Below are 17,630 nucleotides of genomic sequence, written 5' to 3' on the forward strand. Positions count from 1 at the left end.
AGCATCGATCGGCTTCAGTTAGCAGCAGTAGCAAAGGAATCGCTCCATCGGGTTTAGTTAACAGCCATCGATAGATCGCTCGGGTTCAGTAACACGTAGCCTGCAGTGAAATCGCTCGGGTTCAGTTAGAGCCCAACGCCTCGCTCGGGTTCAGTTAGAGCCAACGCCTCGCACACACACGCGTACCAGTACGAGAGAAACGCGCATCGCTCTCCCACCGTAACCAGCAACTCCCCGACATTTTCCTCCCCCTCGCTTCTACCATGGTTTTTTCCGTCATGGATGGCACAAAGAATGTCATGCAGCTGCGTCTCCGGCCCGCCCAGGACGAAAAGCCCATTTTCTGTCATGATTTTTTGTCATAGAAGTAGGAGCCCACCACATCTATGATGATACCGGGTTTTGTCACAATTATCGTCATAAAAGTGTCATATGTATGACAGAAAAAAAATGTTCGGCCCAAAATGTCACGGATGTGTCTTTTTTTTGTAGTGTCGGGACCCTTCCGGTGGTCCCGGTACAATACCGGTGACCCCCGAAACTTTCCCGGTGGCCGAAACTGGACTTCCTATATATAATTCTTCACCTCCGGACCATTCCGGAACTCCTCGTGACGTCCGGGATCTCATCCTGGACTCCGAACAACTTTCGGGTTACTGCATACTAATATCCCTACAACCCTAGCGTCACCGAACCTTAAGTGTGTAGGTCCTACGGGTTCGGGAGACACGCAGACATGACCGAGACGACTCTCCGGTCAATAACCAACAGCGGGATCTGGATACCCATGTTGGCTCCCACATGCTCCTCGATGATCTCATCAGATGAACCATGATGTCGAGGATCAAGTAATCCCGTATACAATTCCCTTTGTCAATCGGTACGTTACTTGCCCATGATTCGATCGTCGGTATCCCAATACCTCGTTCAATCTCGTTACCGGCAAGTCACTTTACTTGTACCGTAATGCATGATCTCGTGACCAAACACTTGGTCACATTGAGCTCATTATGATGATGCATTACCGAGTGGGCCCAGAGATACCTCTCCGTCATACGGAGTGACAAATCCCAGTCTCGATCCGTGTCAACCCAACAGATACTTTCGGGGATACCCGTAGTATACCTTTATAGTCACCAAGTTACATTGTGACGTTTGGTACACCCAAAGCACTCCTACGGCATCCGGGAGTTACACGATCTCATGGTCTAAGGAAATGATACTTGACATTGGAAAAGCTCTAGCAAACGAACTACACGACCTTGTGCTATGCTTAGGATTGGGTCTTGTCCATCACATCATTCTCCTAATGATGTGATCCCGTTATCAATGACATCCAATGTCCATTGTTAGGAAACCATGACTATCTGTTGATCAACGAGCTAGTCAACTAGAGGCTCACTAGGGACATGTTGTGGTCTATGTATTCACACATGTATTACGATTTCCGGATAACACAATTATAGCATGAATAATAGACAATTATCATGAACAACGAAATATAATAATAATCATTTTATTATTGCCTCTAGGGCATATTTCCAACAACGTCTCCCGTCCTCACCCCACGGCAAGTACGCTCGGTAGCAAGGGCCTCAAGCCACGCTGCGTCTATGGCGCCGCACACCCGGCGGGAGCAGGCAAACATGAAGGTCGCACTCACGGTAGCGCGGGAGCTGCTGCGGTGTAGACTGTAAGAAAGCGGTTGTGACGTGCTGCTGGAGCGCGTCACCGAGCTCCTGGATGCCGCCGCATCAGGGGCTCCACCGTTCTACGTCCAGCTTCCACCCCAGGCTCCGGGAGGATCACGGGGCGGGCCGATCCGCGCCCACGCGCCCCCGAGCGTGCCTCGAGGCTTCATCAACACGGGCCTGGCCATCAGCACCGAGCAGCAGACTGTGCCGGCACCGCCCCTGGTAAGCGAGGGCATGCGTAGTGCTGCCTTTGGGACCAGCGGGCCACCATCCTACCATCCCCAAGATGGAGCTTCAAGTCGAGCTGCATGGCTTAAGGATAACCGCGGCGAGGCCTTTGGGGTGGTTGCCCCGGAGGCCTATGTGCCCCACATGGTGGATCGAGGGTACGCGCTGGAGGAGGACCACGGCTCGTTCCTCGGGCCAGGCTGGGAGGAAGAAGCGCCAGAAGCCGAGCTCTTTCAGGAGCCTCACGGGAGCCTCGAAACTACCGGGTACCACTAATTCCTCAAGAGCAAGCTTAAGCTAACCATGGGTCGCAGGAGGTTCAGGTCATCGCAGCGGATGGTTGCCCCAGTGCGGCGATCTCCTTCCCCTCAGGAGGAGGGCACTGGGGGCAGCAGGAGAGGGGTCGGGAGCCAGGTTCCTCCCCGCAGCTCGCGGAGCAAGGTGTCCGCAGGAGGTAGGCCCTCCCCGTGGTCGTCGGCGGAACTACTGGAGACCGCTCTACCCCATCGGCGTCGTCCTTGGTATCCGGTCGCCGTTGGTGGTGGTAGAGTGTGGCGCAAGGCGGGGCCCTCATCTGGCGATATGAAGCATGGACAGTACATGTGAAGAAGGCCTAATGCTTGTGAAGCTCGCCGCCCGTGACACTCTCACGTAATAATGAGTTGGCATTGTACACGCCCCGGAGTCTCTAGAGAGCCGCCCTCGGGCCTCGGGGGCTCCCGCCCACGCCCAGTGGCAGCACTTAGCTCCGCGCTGGTGAGAAGACATCAAAGACTAGACTAGGTGCAGGACGCGGCCTTTTGCCTTTTGCCTTTCGCCTCTTTCTTTGTTGTTGAGCTTCTTTGACATGAATTTAAGTTGGATTCGAGCTTGAGACTTGCGTGTGTTTGGGGGAGCGGCGTTTAGTCTCGTTTGAGCAGTTTCTCGTGTCCTGGTTTCGGCTTCTCGTCAAAGTTGGCATCTGTTGCTTCCCCCTCGCGAGCCCCTCGCGAGCCGGGCTGAGCCAAGCACGTAAACCCTCAGGACCATTGCCGCCGCTCGCTCTCAGGAGGCTCTCATTGCGAGACCAAAGGATTCACCCATGAGGCACTCGAGGCACTGCGGCCCCCACAAGCTTGGTCGGGGCCGGCCAGGGTCGAAGGTAAATTAGGTTGGTTGACCCATCATGAGGTCGGCAACCCTGCGCGAGCGCACATACGGTGTTATGTCTACAAGCGTACCAATTACGATCCTTTACACGAGGGGATCCCCCTACCAAAATGCCCTCACAACCTTCAGGGCCCCGCCCGAACTTTTCCGCGTAGGTTAAGCAGCGGAGGTGGCGTACAATCAGTCGGACATATCACTCACCGCGTCCTCTGGGACGCCTCCGGAGGCGTCGCTGGCGTCACTGGCATCGTCGCCATCATCACCATTGTTGTCGTCAGCACCCTGCTTATTCACAACGCCGCCTTCATCAGCAGGCACGAACACACCTTCATTGTCAGAGGCGAAAGCCCTGACGAGGGCGTCCACGTTGTCCTCCACCCACTGTGCCAGATCGCCCCGGATGGCTATGGGCACCGATGCGATGGCGGCGTCGAAATCAAAGTGGGGATCTCTGTCCTGAAGACGGTTGAAGACACGGGAGAAGGCACGCCCAAGCAGGACTCGGCTCCTCTCCTCAACAAGCCAGCGGGCCCTGTCAGAGCGACTCTCCAGCTGTGTCACCACATCCATGAAGAACCGGAGATTGCCAGCATAGTTGATTACACGAGGCTCCGCGACAGCTACCTCGCAGATGTTGCCCAGGGCCGCATTGGCCCTTTCCCTGAGCGTTCGGAGCATGGGGCCGTGCATGTGCTCCAACGTTTGCCGCTGGCAGATCTCGTCCGCATTTCGTTCCGCGATGGCCTCGGCATCATCAACCCGCCGTTGAAGAAGAAGCAGCTTGGCGCGGGAGGAGGCCAGCTCGTCCTGTGCCGAGCTCAACGCGGCAGTGGTGGCCTCAGCTCTCTGTGTGGCTTCAGTCAACCTGGTCCTGAGGGCAGCAGTCCTGCCCGCGGCTTCGGCCTTGATCAACTCCAGCCGCTCTTCATACTCGCGCTCAAGGTTGGCGCGAGCCTCCGCCACATGATGGTCGATCTCCTCCTGGATCCGGGCCTCCTGCGCGCTGACATCGTCCTCCGCCTGGGCAACCTGGCGCTCCCTCATCTCCAACCGCTCTAGATCAAGGTTGCGCTCTGCAGTCTCCAGCGTCAGCACTTCCTAGCGCCTCCGGAGTTCCTCCTCTTCAGCGGCCCTCCCTTCAGCAGTGCGAGGGCGGATCGACGCAGCTCCATCTGCTGTTCCGGGGAGTTGCACCAGTCCCGGAGCTCCCGCACGCGCTCCTCCGCAGCTTCGCGTTGCTTGTCAGCCTCTCGAGCTTCTTCAAGGGCCTGGGAACAGGCCTCCTAAGAGGCCGCCAAGGACACCTCGGCCTTGGCATTCTCGAGGTCACGCTGGTAGCGCGCGAGACCAACGGCCGCCTTCAGCCTGTGCTGCTCCTCGCGCAGCCTCAAGCCTTCAGCTTCGAGACGCGCGTCTTCAGCCGCCATCTCTTTGCCGAGCTGGCTCACTGCATCAACTGCCCCTCGGAGGAACTCTTGGCGGAGGACTCTGCGCTCCCGCACACGCCCAAGCACGTCATCAAAACCATCCCCCGCCGCCGACGCCGGCAAGGGGCCTTGGGGCGGTTCGCCCCCTCTCGGCAGGGGGCTGGGGGCTGGTGCCCCTGCGATTACCGGGCAGGCACCGTGAGGGACCCAGCCTGGCATCAATTTGCCTCCCGCTGGGGACCCAAAGGTCGGCTTCAGCTACTCGCCGCTGATGATCAGTGAAGGAGCTCTGGGCAAGCATGATGTGCCCAGGGAGAGTTCACGAGGGAAGAACGGTGCGATGAAAGGATCAAGACGCGCCGTGGGATGACATGCCTCTCCAGCCAAACTTGCACCCAAGGCGGCGCGCGGGCTCGGGGTAGTTAAGGTTGGAGACGGAAGAGGAGCCTGAGGGAGCGGCTCCTCAGCTGGCCCCCGGGCTCATCGGAGAGAATCCTGAAAGGCCACGATCAACGAAAAGAGAGGCGGACAAGGAACCACAACGAGAAGAGACTTACTCGTCCATGGCGAAGTACTTCCGATGCTTCAATGGGCGGTGCGGGCACTCATCACCACCAGAAGCCTCCTTCCTCTTGCGAAGGGCCTCAAAATCTATGCGGAACCGGCCCAAGCTCACGGAGTGAGGGCCGGCACGCGGCATCGGAGCAGAAGCATCAGGCCGGCCTGAATCAGGGGCATCGACCTGAGGGGAGCGATCAGACACCACCTCTTGGTGGCCTAACGGGGCCTCAGGGGCTTCAGCCTCAGGAGCGGCAGGCCGCACTCCCTCGCCAACCACCACCCCGTGAGGGGTGCCACCAGCTCCAGAGGACGGCGCCTCGGGAGCCCCACGCGGCGTCAGCACCTCGACGTCAGGCCCCTCGGCTCCCGCCGATCCTTGCCTCCCTACAACAACTCCTGAGGCGAGGTTGGCGCGGGCAGCCGGGGGAAGGACCATGACAACCGGATTCTCGCGAGGTCCCACAAGGTTGGCTAGGCGTAGCCCCCGTTCGTCGAAACAGGGCATCTGCCTTGCGAAGTCGACCTTGTTTTTGCAAAGATACAGCAGGGCACCCCCATGGCCAGCGTTGCCAGGAGAGGGGTCGCCCGTTAGGACCAGCAGCACCTTCTTCAACATCTCCGGCGCAAGATCCCCTTCCTGGAGCCTCATACGGTCCTGGCGGTTGGTGTAGGCCACATTGGGCGGGAATGGCACTGGAGGGGAGCGATGCGGCGCTGGAGGAACTCCTTCACCACCTTGGGCGCTGTCACCCCGAGCTCCCTCAACCACTCGAAGCGATGCCAGGTGAAGGCAAGTTGGGGGCTCGTGAGTTCTTTGTGACCCCAACTTGGATTGGGAATAGCAGGCAGTGTCGGGTGCGCGAGTAGGGGGCTGGGCACCCCAATGTCCACGTATAGCCACCGCTCCCGCAATCCACTCGCAGAAGGTGGGAGGCTGAAATCGATCCCGAGGCGGCTGTCTCCGGTACGGCCTGGAAGCTCACACACCCCGAGCACCGGGAGGGATCGGTCAAGAGCAGCGAGAAGAAGTGGCGCAGAAGGGCAACGGAAGTAGAAATCCCCACCATGGCCTCACAGACAAAGGCGAAGACAGCGAGCAAAGCAATGGATTGGGGGTCGAGATGCATCATGTGGATTTGATAATGGGAAAGCACTGCATTGAAGAAGGCGGAGAAGGGGGGAACCAGGCCTGCCCACAAGGCGTTGGCGAAGAATCGGACCTCCGTGATGACCCTGTCAAAGGGGGCGTGGGACGCAGGCCAGACCATCGTCTTCCCGCACTCATTAAAGCTGGAGGCAAGAGCGGAGCAGACCTTCTCCAGGGCCTCCAGGTTGAATATGAGCGATTTGTCGACGGCGGGAGTAGCCGCCGGGGGCGTGCTGGTCGAGGGCACGGGTTTCTTCCCCTTATCCTTTTTCGTCGGTGCCATGGCAATGGGACGAGGGAAGAGCTCGAGGTGGATTGGAGGCGGAAGCAGAGGCTCAAGGAGGAAAGAAGAGCAAGAACGCGCAGGCTGCGAAGGGAGGATAACTGTGTGCAAATCTCGTGGCCGCCTAGCCAGGCGCATAATGAGGGAGCATGGGGAAGCGGAGACGCCCACGTCCAATCAACCGCCACACGGCGCCCAAGGCCGCAGGCTGATGGGGCCCGTGGCGCTCCGCACTTGCCCCTTCACTTCTCCGCTAAGCCAAGTCCGAGCACGCCTTGGGCCCGTGTGCTACAGTCGGCGTTCTGGGAATGGGGGTCCCTAGACTTGCCTGCCTGCGGCGTGGCTCAAGTGGTGGCCCAGCATGGCCTGTCTTCATCAGCACAAGACTCGAGACCCTCGCGAGGGGCCGAGCCTCGCGGGGCGGACGACACAAGGCTTCCTCAAGGACGGCCTCGCCAGGCAGGCTCATGAGGAGGTGGAGAGATCAAGGCAGGGTACCTCGCGAGGTGCCCATGACACCAGCCATGATGATCGAGACCAGGCGGGCGCCGGCCAGTGCAGTGTCCTTGTTTCCTCTTTAGCGCAAAGGGGGCAAGCACGGGCGTGGGGTACCGAGGCATCAGGAAAAGGTTGCCATTTCAGTGCAACGAGACCAAGACCAGCGGGGCGGCAGGATGGAGGTCACCGTGGAGCCCAAGACGACGTCATTACCAGTGCTTTTGGCAGCCGAAGACCAACTTTAGTCAGGATAACTTGTACTAGATGTTCCCCTTCAAAATGGCCGTTGTTGGCGCCCTTCCCGCTCAATATTTGGGAAGAGGCCCAGGGCCTCTATAAATAGAGCTAGCCACCACAGAGTAGAGGGAGAGATTTTGGGTAGACTAGAGAGAGAGAGGCGACTGAACTCACCCAAGCAGTTCACCGCACCAGCTCAAGAACACCTCTCGCGAGGCCGTTCTCCCCCTCTATTGTTCATCATCAGCCCCTGAGGCAATCCACCACACCACACACTGGAGTAGGGTGTTACACCATGATGGTGGCCCGAACCAGTATAAATCTCGTGTCCCTTGTGTTGTTCATCGTTTCCAGCTTAAATCTCACGAGAGGATTGGACGTGGATAGATAGGGGAGAGATCTTCGTGCGCACCCCAGAGTTCGAACCTCAAGGGTCTGCCGGAACCCGACATCCGACACTCGCATCGACCAGATCGTCGACTCCACCGCCGAGTGCGACTTGTTGTGCTTCCTGGATGCCTTCTCCGGCTACCACCAGATCAAGATGGCCATGGAGGATGTGGAGAAGACGGCATTCCTCACACCATGCGGGGTGTACTGCTACACCTGCATGCCCTTCAGGTTGTGCAACACCGGGGCAACCTTCCAGCGGTTGATGCACATCGCCCTAGGTTCGCAGCTCGGGAGGAACGCAGAGGCCTACGTTGTTGACATAGTGGTGAAGTCTCGGGAGGCCAGGACTCTGATAGAAGATCTGGCGGAGACGTTCGCCAGCCTGCGCACTGTGGATCTTCGGCTTAACTCGGAGAAGTGTGTGTTCGATGTCCCTTCCGGCAAGCTGTTGGGCTTCTTGGTGTCACACAAATGGATCGAGGCTACCCCAGAGAAGGTCAAGGCGATAGAGGAGATGAACCCCCCATAGACCATGAAGGAGATGCAGAAGCTGGTTGGCTGTGTAACCTCACTTGGGCGCTTCATTTCCAAGCTGGGGGAGCGCGCCCTCCCATGTTTCAAGTTGATGAAAAGGAAGGAGCCATGCGAGTGGACCCCCGAGGCAGACGCAGCCTTCCATGACCTCAAGAGATATCTGACCAGTCTGCTCGTGATGGTGGCACCACGCCCTCTCGAGCCCTTGGTGCTCTACCTGGCAGCAACCCCTCACTCAGCAAGCGCCGCCCTCGTGGCGCTAAGGAACGAGCGCCTCGTCAAGAAGCCACAACAAGATGCACAACCTGCAAGCAAGGCGCAATACCCCCAGGGCGAGGCGTCCGAAGTCCTGGCCAGCACAGTGGCCGAAATTCCTCCTGAAGCCACGATTGACCCTGTGGCTGACAAGGCTCCGAAGGACCAGCCTCATGAGGCTGTAGGGGACCTGCGCCCTCATGAAGAGCAGGATTCCGCTGATGCTTCCCCCCTCATCGAGCACCCTTTCTACTTCATCAGCACAATACTGAGGGATGCCCGAGCCCGCTACCCCATGCCATAGAAGCTCTTGCTCGCACTACTAGTCGCCTCCAGGAAGCTGTGCCACTACTTTCAAGGCCACCCCATCAAGGTTGTCTCAGCGTACCCTATGGAGAGGGTGCTCCGGAGCCCGAACGCAGCCGGGCGAGTTGCTGAATGGAACATTGAGCTTCAAGCATTCAATCTCGAGTTCAGTACCACCAGGGTCATCAAGGGTGCGGCCCTTGCGGACTTCATGGCCGAGTGGACTGACACTCCAGACCACGGAGTAGGCGAGGACTACTCCCTCCTGCCAGGAGATGAAGAGCCAGACGGATGGATCATGTACTTCGACGGGGCGTTTGCTCGACAAGGCGCAGGGGCGGGGGCCATCCTCATCTCACCCGCCAAGTACAAGAATCGTTATGCAGTACAGCTCTGCTTCTAGTGAGGTGAGAAGGTCTCCAACAACATCCTAGAATACGAAGGCTTGCTCGCCGGACTCAGGGCCGCGGCCGTGCTGGGAGTAAAGCGCCTCACCATCAAGGGCGACTCCCAGCTCCTCGTCAATTTCTCCAACAAGGAGTACACGCCCAAGGACGAGCACATGGAGGCGTACCTAGAGGAGGTACACAAAATGGAGAAGCGGCTCATGGGTGTAGAGTTGCAGCACGTGTCGCGCAGGATGAACAAGGAAGTAGACGACATCGCCAAAAGAGCCTCTTGCAGGCTCCCTCAGGAGCCATGAGTGTTTGAGGAGCGGCTTTTCAAGCCATCTGCGGCCCCGCACGTCACGTCTCCAGCACCACCTCAGGAGGACTTGCCCCAGGCACCCGAGACGGGCGCTCCAGCCTGCGGTCACCCCTCAGGAGCCCGCTTGATGCTTGCGCTCGAGCCTTAGGAGGGATGCTGGACCGAAGAATTCAAGGCATACTTGCTTCGAGGGACCCTGCCAGAGAAGGAGGAGGACGCTGAGCGCGTGGCCCGTCAGGACACCGCGTACGACATCAAGGATGGTGAGTTATATCGCAGGAGGCCCAATGACGTTTCATTGCACTACATCTCCAGGGAACAGGGGCTCGAGCTGCTGGCGGACATACATGGTGGGAATTGCGGGCCTAACTCCTCGTCCCGCACCCTGGTGGGCAAGGCATTCCGCAGCGGCTTCTACTGGCCCACCGCGCTCAACAACGCTACCGAGCTGGTGCGCTCTTGTGAAGCATGCCAGTTCCATGCCAAGCAAATCCATTAGCCCGTGCAGGGCCTCTAGATGATACCGCTCACGTGGCCGTTTGCGGTCTGGGGGCTAGACATCTTGGGGACATTCCCTTGGGCGCCAGGGGGCTACCGATACCTCTACGTCACCATCGACAAGTTCACCAAGTGGGCGGAGGTAGAAGTCTTGCGCACCATCCCAGCAGGATCAGCCATCAATTTCATCAACGGAATCATGAGCCGATTTGGGGTCCCCAATCGCATCATCACCGACAACGGCTCGCAGTTCACTAGCAATCTTTTCAAAACATATTGTGCTAACCTTGGAATGCAGATCTGCTACGCCGCAGTAGCCCACCCACGGAGCAATGGACAGGCTGAGATGGCCAATGCGGAGGTCCTGAGGGGCCTCAAGACCGGCACCTTCAAGAAGAAGCTTGAGGCCTGCGGCAGGGGCTGGCTTGACGAGCTGCAGTCAGTGTTGTGGTCCATCCGCACCACCGCGACCAAGCCAACAGGAGAAACGCCGTTCTTCCTCATCTACGGAGCAAAAGTGGTTCTCCCACATGAGGTCAAGCATCGCTCCACGCGGGTCCTCGCGTTCAACGAAACGCAGCAGGACGCCACGCAGAGGATGGATCTCGTGCTAGGGGAGGAACACCGCCGTCAAGCCTCGCTCCGAGCAACGAGATACCAACAGGCGCTGCAGCGGTACCACTGCCGCAGCATCTGCTCCAGGACGTTAGAGGTGGGCGATCTCGTCCTGAGGCGGGTGCTCTCCAGGGAGGGGCTGCATAAGCTCTCTCCCATGTGGGAGGGCCCGTTTAGGATTGCCAGTGTCTCTAGGCCTGGCGCCGCGTGCCTGGAGACACAGGACAGGGTCCCCATCCAGAATGCCTGGAACATCCAGCACCTCCGGAAGTTCTACCCCTGAAAAAAGGCTCTGGCCTGTGAAGCAAGGCTCCGGCCTGTGAAGGTCTCCGCTCATGACACTCTCACGTAATAATGAATGGGGTTGTACACACCCCGGAGTCTCCTGAGAGTCACCCTGGGGCCTCATGGGGGCTCCCTCCCACGTCCTAGTGGCAGCACTTAGCTCTGTGCTGGTGAGAAGATTATATTACGTGCCGGACGCGGCTGCTCATTTGCTTTCTGAAGTTGCTTGCAGTTTTCTTAGAAGTCTTTCAATGGATTTGGCATTCTCGAACACTGGTTCCTCGAGTTGTGTTTTCCCCTAAGTTGTTTTTGTCTAAGGACGTAAGAGAGGTGGCAGTCGCCCGCCACTTCTCCTTCGCTCGTCGTGCTTGGGGCTAGGTAGGTGTGTGCGCCTAGGGCCTGCCTTTGCACGCACGCACCGCGCCGAACCCTGTTGTTTCGGCTTCATCCTCGCGAGGAGCCCTCGATCGAGTCCGCTGGCACCAGCACCCCTCATGTTCGTGCCCCCCTGGGCAACGCGACAAGGTGCGTCAGGTCTAAACCAACCTACAGGGGTCTCGTGTAAGGGGGAGTAACTCGCTCGACAAATTTTATTTTCTCTTCCTTCAAAGGATAGCTCTCTCCTGCCGCGGCTCCTAAGGGCACAGGTGTATCTCTAGAGGGCACAGGGCGTGCGCCCTGGGGGGGCTGTCAAATACCTAAGGCTAGGTTCTCATGAGGCGGAGGAGAACTGCACATACCAAGCTAAGCCTTCCTACCTTAACCCGCTCAAATTGCAAACACTACAACACAACATCAAGACAACAATTATAACATAAAAGGCATAGCAGCAACGGTTCATTACATGTCCTCCCAGGGTACATTCTTCTTCTTTTTGGATTGCAGAAGAAAGGAAAAGCTAAACAAAGAGGGCTCGAAGGCGTGCAATATTGGCACCGGCGCCGCATCCTCAAGCAGCGCCTCATGGTAGCCCGGCGCTCCACCAGTTCTTCCATAGGAGATCTGGGGCCACCGGCCTTGAGTCCAAGTTCGCTGGTCCCCAGCTTCAAGCCGGGCTCCTCTCCAGCTTCACTGGAGCGCTGCGGCGGGACGAACCACTGGTGTCCTCAACACGAGCACGATGACGCGGAGGCCGGTCGTAGCCACTGCTGCTCGAGCTCTCGTCCGAGGAAGAGCTATCGCCATGGGAGGAGGAGCGTGCGTCGCCAAGGCCAAGCTCGTCGTCGCCACCATCATCATTGCTGCTGTCCTCCGGGCAGCACCCCATGCGGCGGTCGTCCCCCCTAAACACGCTCACATAGAGGGTCGCCAGGCCGTCATACTTGAAGTGGAGGGTGCACCTTCCGACCAGGCCATGTGTGCGGGTGAAGGCCTGCCAGCCGCGGGCCAGCACCACACTGCCAGAGGCAGAGACCTCGGTGCTAACCCATGAAGCTCTGCTGCAGCACTCGTCAGCCTGCAGCCAGAGGCCGGCAAGCCCTGAAGAAGGAAGCTCGCCGGAGAAGAAGCATGGGAGCTGGAGCGAGGTGCCGGCCGGGCTCTCCGACCACACCACAAACTCGGGGAGCACCTCCAGCGAGGAAAAGCATGGCCGAGGCGGGTGCGCGATCACGGCGCGCCTCCCTTCATGATGGGGGCTGCTTCGGAGCCTGTGGCCCCCGCCACGAGAGGAGGTGCCATCACGGATGCCTAGAATAACGTTCCCTTTAGGGGTGTGCACCCGCGCCCCCTCGATGCTGCCGGAGGGACCTCATGATGCTTGCGGCGACGGCCACGGCCCCTCTTGGGAGGAGGAGAGGCTGGCCCCTCCTTGGGGGCCTTCCCTTTCTCGGCCGCTAAAAACCTCTTCGGCGATGCCATGGGAGCAAGACGTAGAGGAAAGAAGCAGGCGAGAGCAAGATGAAGGAAAGATGGATAGGGGGCTCTGCCCCGCCCTCACATTTATAGCCAAGGGAGCTAATCGTCGGCCTCCACAACCTTGCGCCATCATGACCCTTTGCATGCAGCATCGACTAGTCAAGTCGGGCAGTTGCCGAGGCAGCATGGGGAAACGGAGTCGCCCACGTCCAATCAATTGCCACACGTCATCAAGGCCGCAGGCATTTAGGGCCTACGGCGCTCCGCACTTGCCCTTTGGCTTCGCCTGGAAGCCAAGTCCGAGCACGCCTTGGGCCCAGGGGCTACTGTCGGCGTCCTCAATTTGGGGGTATCCAGTCCTTCCTGCCAGCGGCCCAACGCGTGGCTCCATCAACAGCCTGGTACGGCCCAGCTTTAGCACCAACATCATAGGACCCTCCGAGGGGCCAAGGCTCGCGAGGCGGATAACGCCAAGACCCCCGAAGGAAGTGGCCACCTCAGGAGGGCTCCTGAGGGGGGGAAGCTCTATGTAGCTACCTCATGAGGCTCAGCTGACGTGAGCCATGACGACCAAGGCTCGGCGGGTGCAGAGTGCAGGTTTCCTCTTTGGTGCAAGGGAGGCAAGCCACGGGCGTGGACTCCCTAGGAATCTGTCAAAGGTTTCCATTCTGGTGCAACAAGACCAAGACCGCCAGGACGGCAGGACGGAGGTCATCACCGAGCCCACCGCAACGTCACGACCAGAGGCTTTTTGCAGGCGAGGACTACTTTTCTCAGGATAGATTGTACTACTTGTCCCCTTTCAAATCTCGTCATTGTGGAATCCCTTCTTGCTCATATTTGGGAAGAGGACCAAGGCCACTATATATAGGACTTAGCCACCACCATAGGAGGGGAAAGAAGAACCAAAACTAGAACAAGTAGAACACCACACCAGCTCAAGAACACCTCACCTCCTGAGGCTTGTTCATCATTTGTACTAGTTCATCCATAGCCCCTCGAGGCAATCCACCACACCACACTGGATTAGGGTATTACACCACAACTGTGGCCCGAACCAGTATAAATCTCTGTGTCATTGTGTCTCTATGAGCTCCGCACGCTAGGCTAGGGAGGATCGCGAGTAGGCAGGCTCGGCAGGTTGAGATCTTCGCACGCACCCCAGAGTTCAAACCTCTCAAGGGTTGCCGGATCCCGAAATCCGACAGTGCTAGTTATTATTTTCTGCTTGTTTTTGGTTTTCTGGAAAATCGGTACCAAACGGAGTCCAAACACTACGAAACTTTTTGATGATTTTTTCTGGACAAAAGAGACCCTAGAAGCTTTGGAAGGAGACCAGAGGACAAACAAGGAAACAACAATGCAATAGGGCGCACCCCGGGGAGCACCCTGTTACCTTGTGGGCCACATGTGGCTCCGTATGACCTAATTCTACTTCAATAAATTCTCAAATACGGGGAAGCCCCAGAGAGCCATCCGAAACACTTTTTCCGTTGCCGCAAACTTCTATTCTTCTGTGATCCCATCTGGAGGCCTTTTTCGGTACTCTGCCCGAGGGGGAATCGATCCCGGAGGGCAAGTGGATGACCACCTCCATCTATGATGTCTACATGGTGGACACTCCCAAGTATGATGAAGGAGACAAGGAGCCTCTAAAGCCCCGACGTAAAAAGTGCCGTGTTCGAGGCACATGCAATGGAGCGTCTAGCAACGACGCCACAGAAAACAGTGATGCCACCGATAATGGCACTACTGCAGATAGTGCCAAGGATCAGGATGCAGGTGAGGACACCGTCACTGGCCACATCAAAGGCACCATGATGAACGGGGGCGATGATGACCCCAAAGACGACAACTACTATATCCAGAATCCAAGGAAGACATCAATCTCGAACCCGATGAATTCGATGTCTTTAAGAAGCCTCTTGCAGATCCTCGCCATCAGGCTTTCCACCGATGTCTTATCAGCATGGCTAGAAGCATAAATCAAAAAGCCAAAAGCTCAAGTCTGATCAGGATGAGCTCAATGATAAAATGGGTGGAGGTCATCAGGACCAAGCAAGAGCTTGCGAATATAGTTACATGCAACAACCAGTCATATCTGCGTAGATGCTTGCTCCCTAAATTCGACGAGGAAGTTTATGGCCACTTACTGTCCAAGCGCGACTGGGCCGAGAAGCCCGACCACCCTCCTCAGCGTCGTGATAGGCTGATAGGCGGATATCCAAACCCCCTTGAAAATCTTGTTGTTACGGCAAGGACCCACTTCCGCCCTTGAAATCTTATAACTTGCAGAAGGATACGACACCAAAACCAGCCGCTCCATTACGATCCATATACGAATCTCGAGAGTGCCTACTGTCGGTGTCAAAACCAGCGGATCTTGGGTAGGGGGTCCCGAACTGTGCGTCTAAGGCGGATGGTAACATGAGGCGGGGGACACAATGTTTGCCCAGGTTCGGGCCCTCTCTATGGAGGTAATACCCTACTTCCTGCTTGATTGATCTTGATGAATATGAGTATTACAAGAGTTGATCTACCACGAGATCGTAATGGCTAAACCCTAGTGAGGGAGTCCTGGATTAGGGGGTCCTCGGACAGTCGGACTATATGCTTATGTCGGACTATTGGACTATGAAGATACAAGATTGAAGACTTTGTCCCGTGTTCGGATGGGACTCTCCTTTGCGTGGAAGGCAAGCTTGGCAATTCGGATATGTAGATCTCCTTCCCTGTAACCAACTCTATGTAACCCTAGCCCCCTCCGGTGTCTATATAAACTGGAGGGTTTAGTCTGTAGGACAACAACAATCATAATCATAGGCTAGCTTCTAGGGTTTAGCCTCTACGATCTCGTGGTAGATCAACTCTTGTAATACTCATATCATTAAGAGCAATCAAGCAGGAAGTAGGGTATTACCTCCATTGAGAGGCCCCGAACCTGGGTAAACATTGTGTCCCCTGCCTCATGTTACCATTAGCCTTAAACGCATAGTTCGGGACCCCCTACCCATGATCCGCCGGTTTTGACACCGACATTGGTGCTTTCATTGAGAGTTACATTGTGTCGTCATGGCAAGGCTTGATGGCTCCTTCAATCATCTACAACGATGTGGTCCAGGATGAGGTTTTCCTCCCCGGATAGATCTTCGTGTTCGGCAGCTTCGCACCGTGGGCCAACTTGCTTGGCCATCTGGAGCAGATCGATAGCTACGCCCCTGGCCATTAGGTCAGGTTTGGAAGCCTGAACTACACTGCCGACATCCGCGGAGACTTGATCTTTGACGGATTCGAGCCCATGACAGGTGCGCCATACAGTCGCGATGAGCATGACTTAGATCTGCCATCGGACGTTGTTTAGGAGATCACACCTACAACTGCCCCAGCTTTAAATCCAGAGCAGATCGTGCCATTCGAGGACGGGTGGATGGACCCCGCCATGGAGGCCACACACTCAGCGGCGATAGAGACGAACACAGATCTCACTTCCAAGGAGGTCTGTGTCATCGAACCCTCGGACTCGTCTCCGGCCATAGGTTCCGAACCACTTGCATCCGTGCCCATCGTACCTAACTAGGCACCGATCATGGAGTTTAGCTCCGTGGATATCTTTTAGCACTCGCCCTTGGGAGACATGCTAAATTTAATAAATCTCTCTCCCTGTCGGGAGACTCGTGGCCGAACTATGTCTGGCTTGAGTGGGAAGTAGACGATGAAGGAATTCGTTGCCCACCCACCACACACTTAATAGCCACTATCAACGATTTAACCGACATGCTTGATTTCGACTCCGAAGACATCGATTGTATGGACCACGATGCCGGAGAAGAACATGAACCACTGCCCACAGGGCGCTGGACTACCACCTCATCATATGATATATATATATATATGGTGGACACACCCAAAGAAGACAATGGCGAGGGTCAAAAGGATGCAACGGAGGGCGATCCTCTTGAGAAGCAACCAAAGCGTCGACGTCAGCGGCGCCGCTCTAAACCCCGCCATAGCAAAAACAGCAATACCGGCACAAGAGACAATAGCACTCAGGATGATGTCGAAGACGAAAACAATCCCGACCAGCCAACCTTCGAGCAGGCCGGATGGGAGGACGGGCAGGCTAGCCCTGATGAACAGGCAATGGATGAAGACTCGGAGGATGAAAATTACATGCCCCTCTCCGAAGAAGAGGTGAGCCTCGGCGACAAAGAATTCATCGTGCCTGAGGATCCCGTCGAGCAGGAGCGCTTCAAGCGCCGGCTTATAGCCACTGCAAAGAGCCTGAAGAAAAAATAGCAGCAGCTTCAAGCTGATCAAGATCTGCTCACCGACAGATGGACTGAGGTCCTGGCTGCCGAGGAATACGGACTCGACCACCCAACCAAAAGCTACCTGAGGCGCAGGTTGTTACCTCAATTCAAGGACGAGGCACTAGAGCCTACACTACCAGCGCAGGATGCGGCTGACCAACCACCTCGTGGCCGAGACAAAGTGGCATATCAGCCCGATCACTAGCCCGCACCCCATCGCCAATTAAACAAAAACACGAAGGCCCAGTGTTAGTGTCAATACCAGCGGATCTCGGGTAGGGGGTCCCGAACTGTGCGTCTAAGGCTAATGGTAAAAGGAGGCGGGGGACACAATGTATACTCAGGTTCGGGCCCTCTCTATGGAGGTAATACCCTACTTCCTGCTTGATTTATCTTGATGATATGAGTATTACAAGAGTTGATCTACCACGAGATCGTAGACGCTAAACCCTAGAAGCTAGCCTATGATTATGATTGTTGTTGTCCTACGGACTAAACCCTCTGGTTTATATGGACACCGGAGGGGGCTAGGGTTACACAGAGTCGGTTATAGAGAAGGAAATCTACATATCTGAATTGCCAAGCTTGCCTTCCACGCAAAGGAGAGTCCCACATGGACACGGGACGAAGTCTTCAATCTTGTAT

Source organism: Triticum aestivum, chromosome 6B, assembly GCF_018294505.1.
Source record: "Triticum aestivum cultivar Chinese Spring chromosome 6B, IWGSC CS RefSeq v2.1, whole genome shotgun sequence".
NCBI lineage: Eukaryota > Viridiplantae > Streptophyta > Magnoliopsida > Poales > Poaceae > Triticum > Triticum aestivum.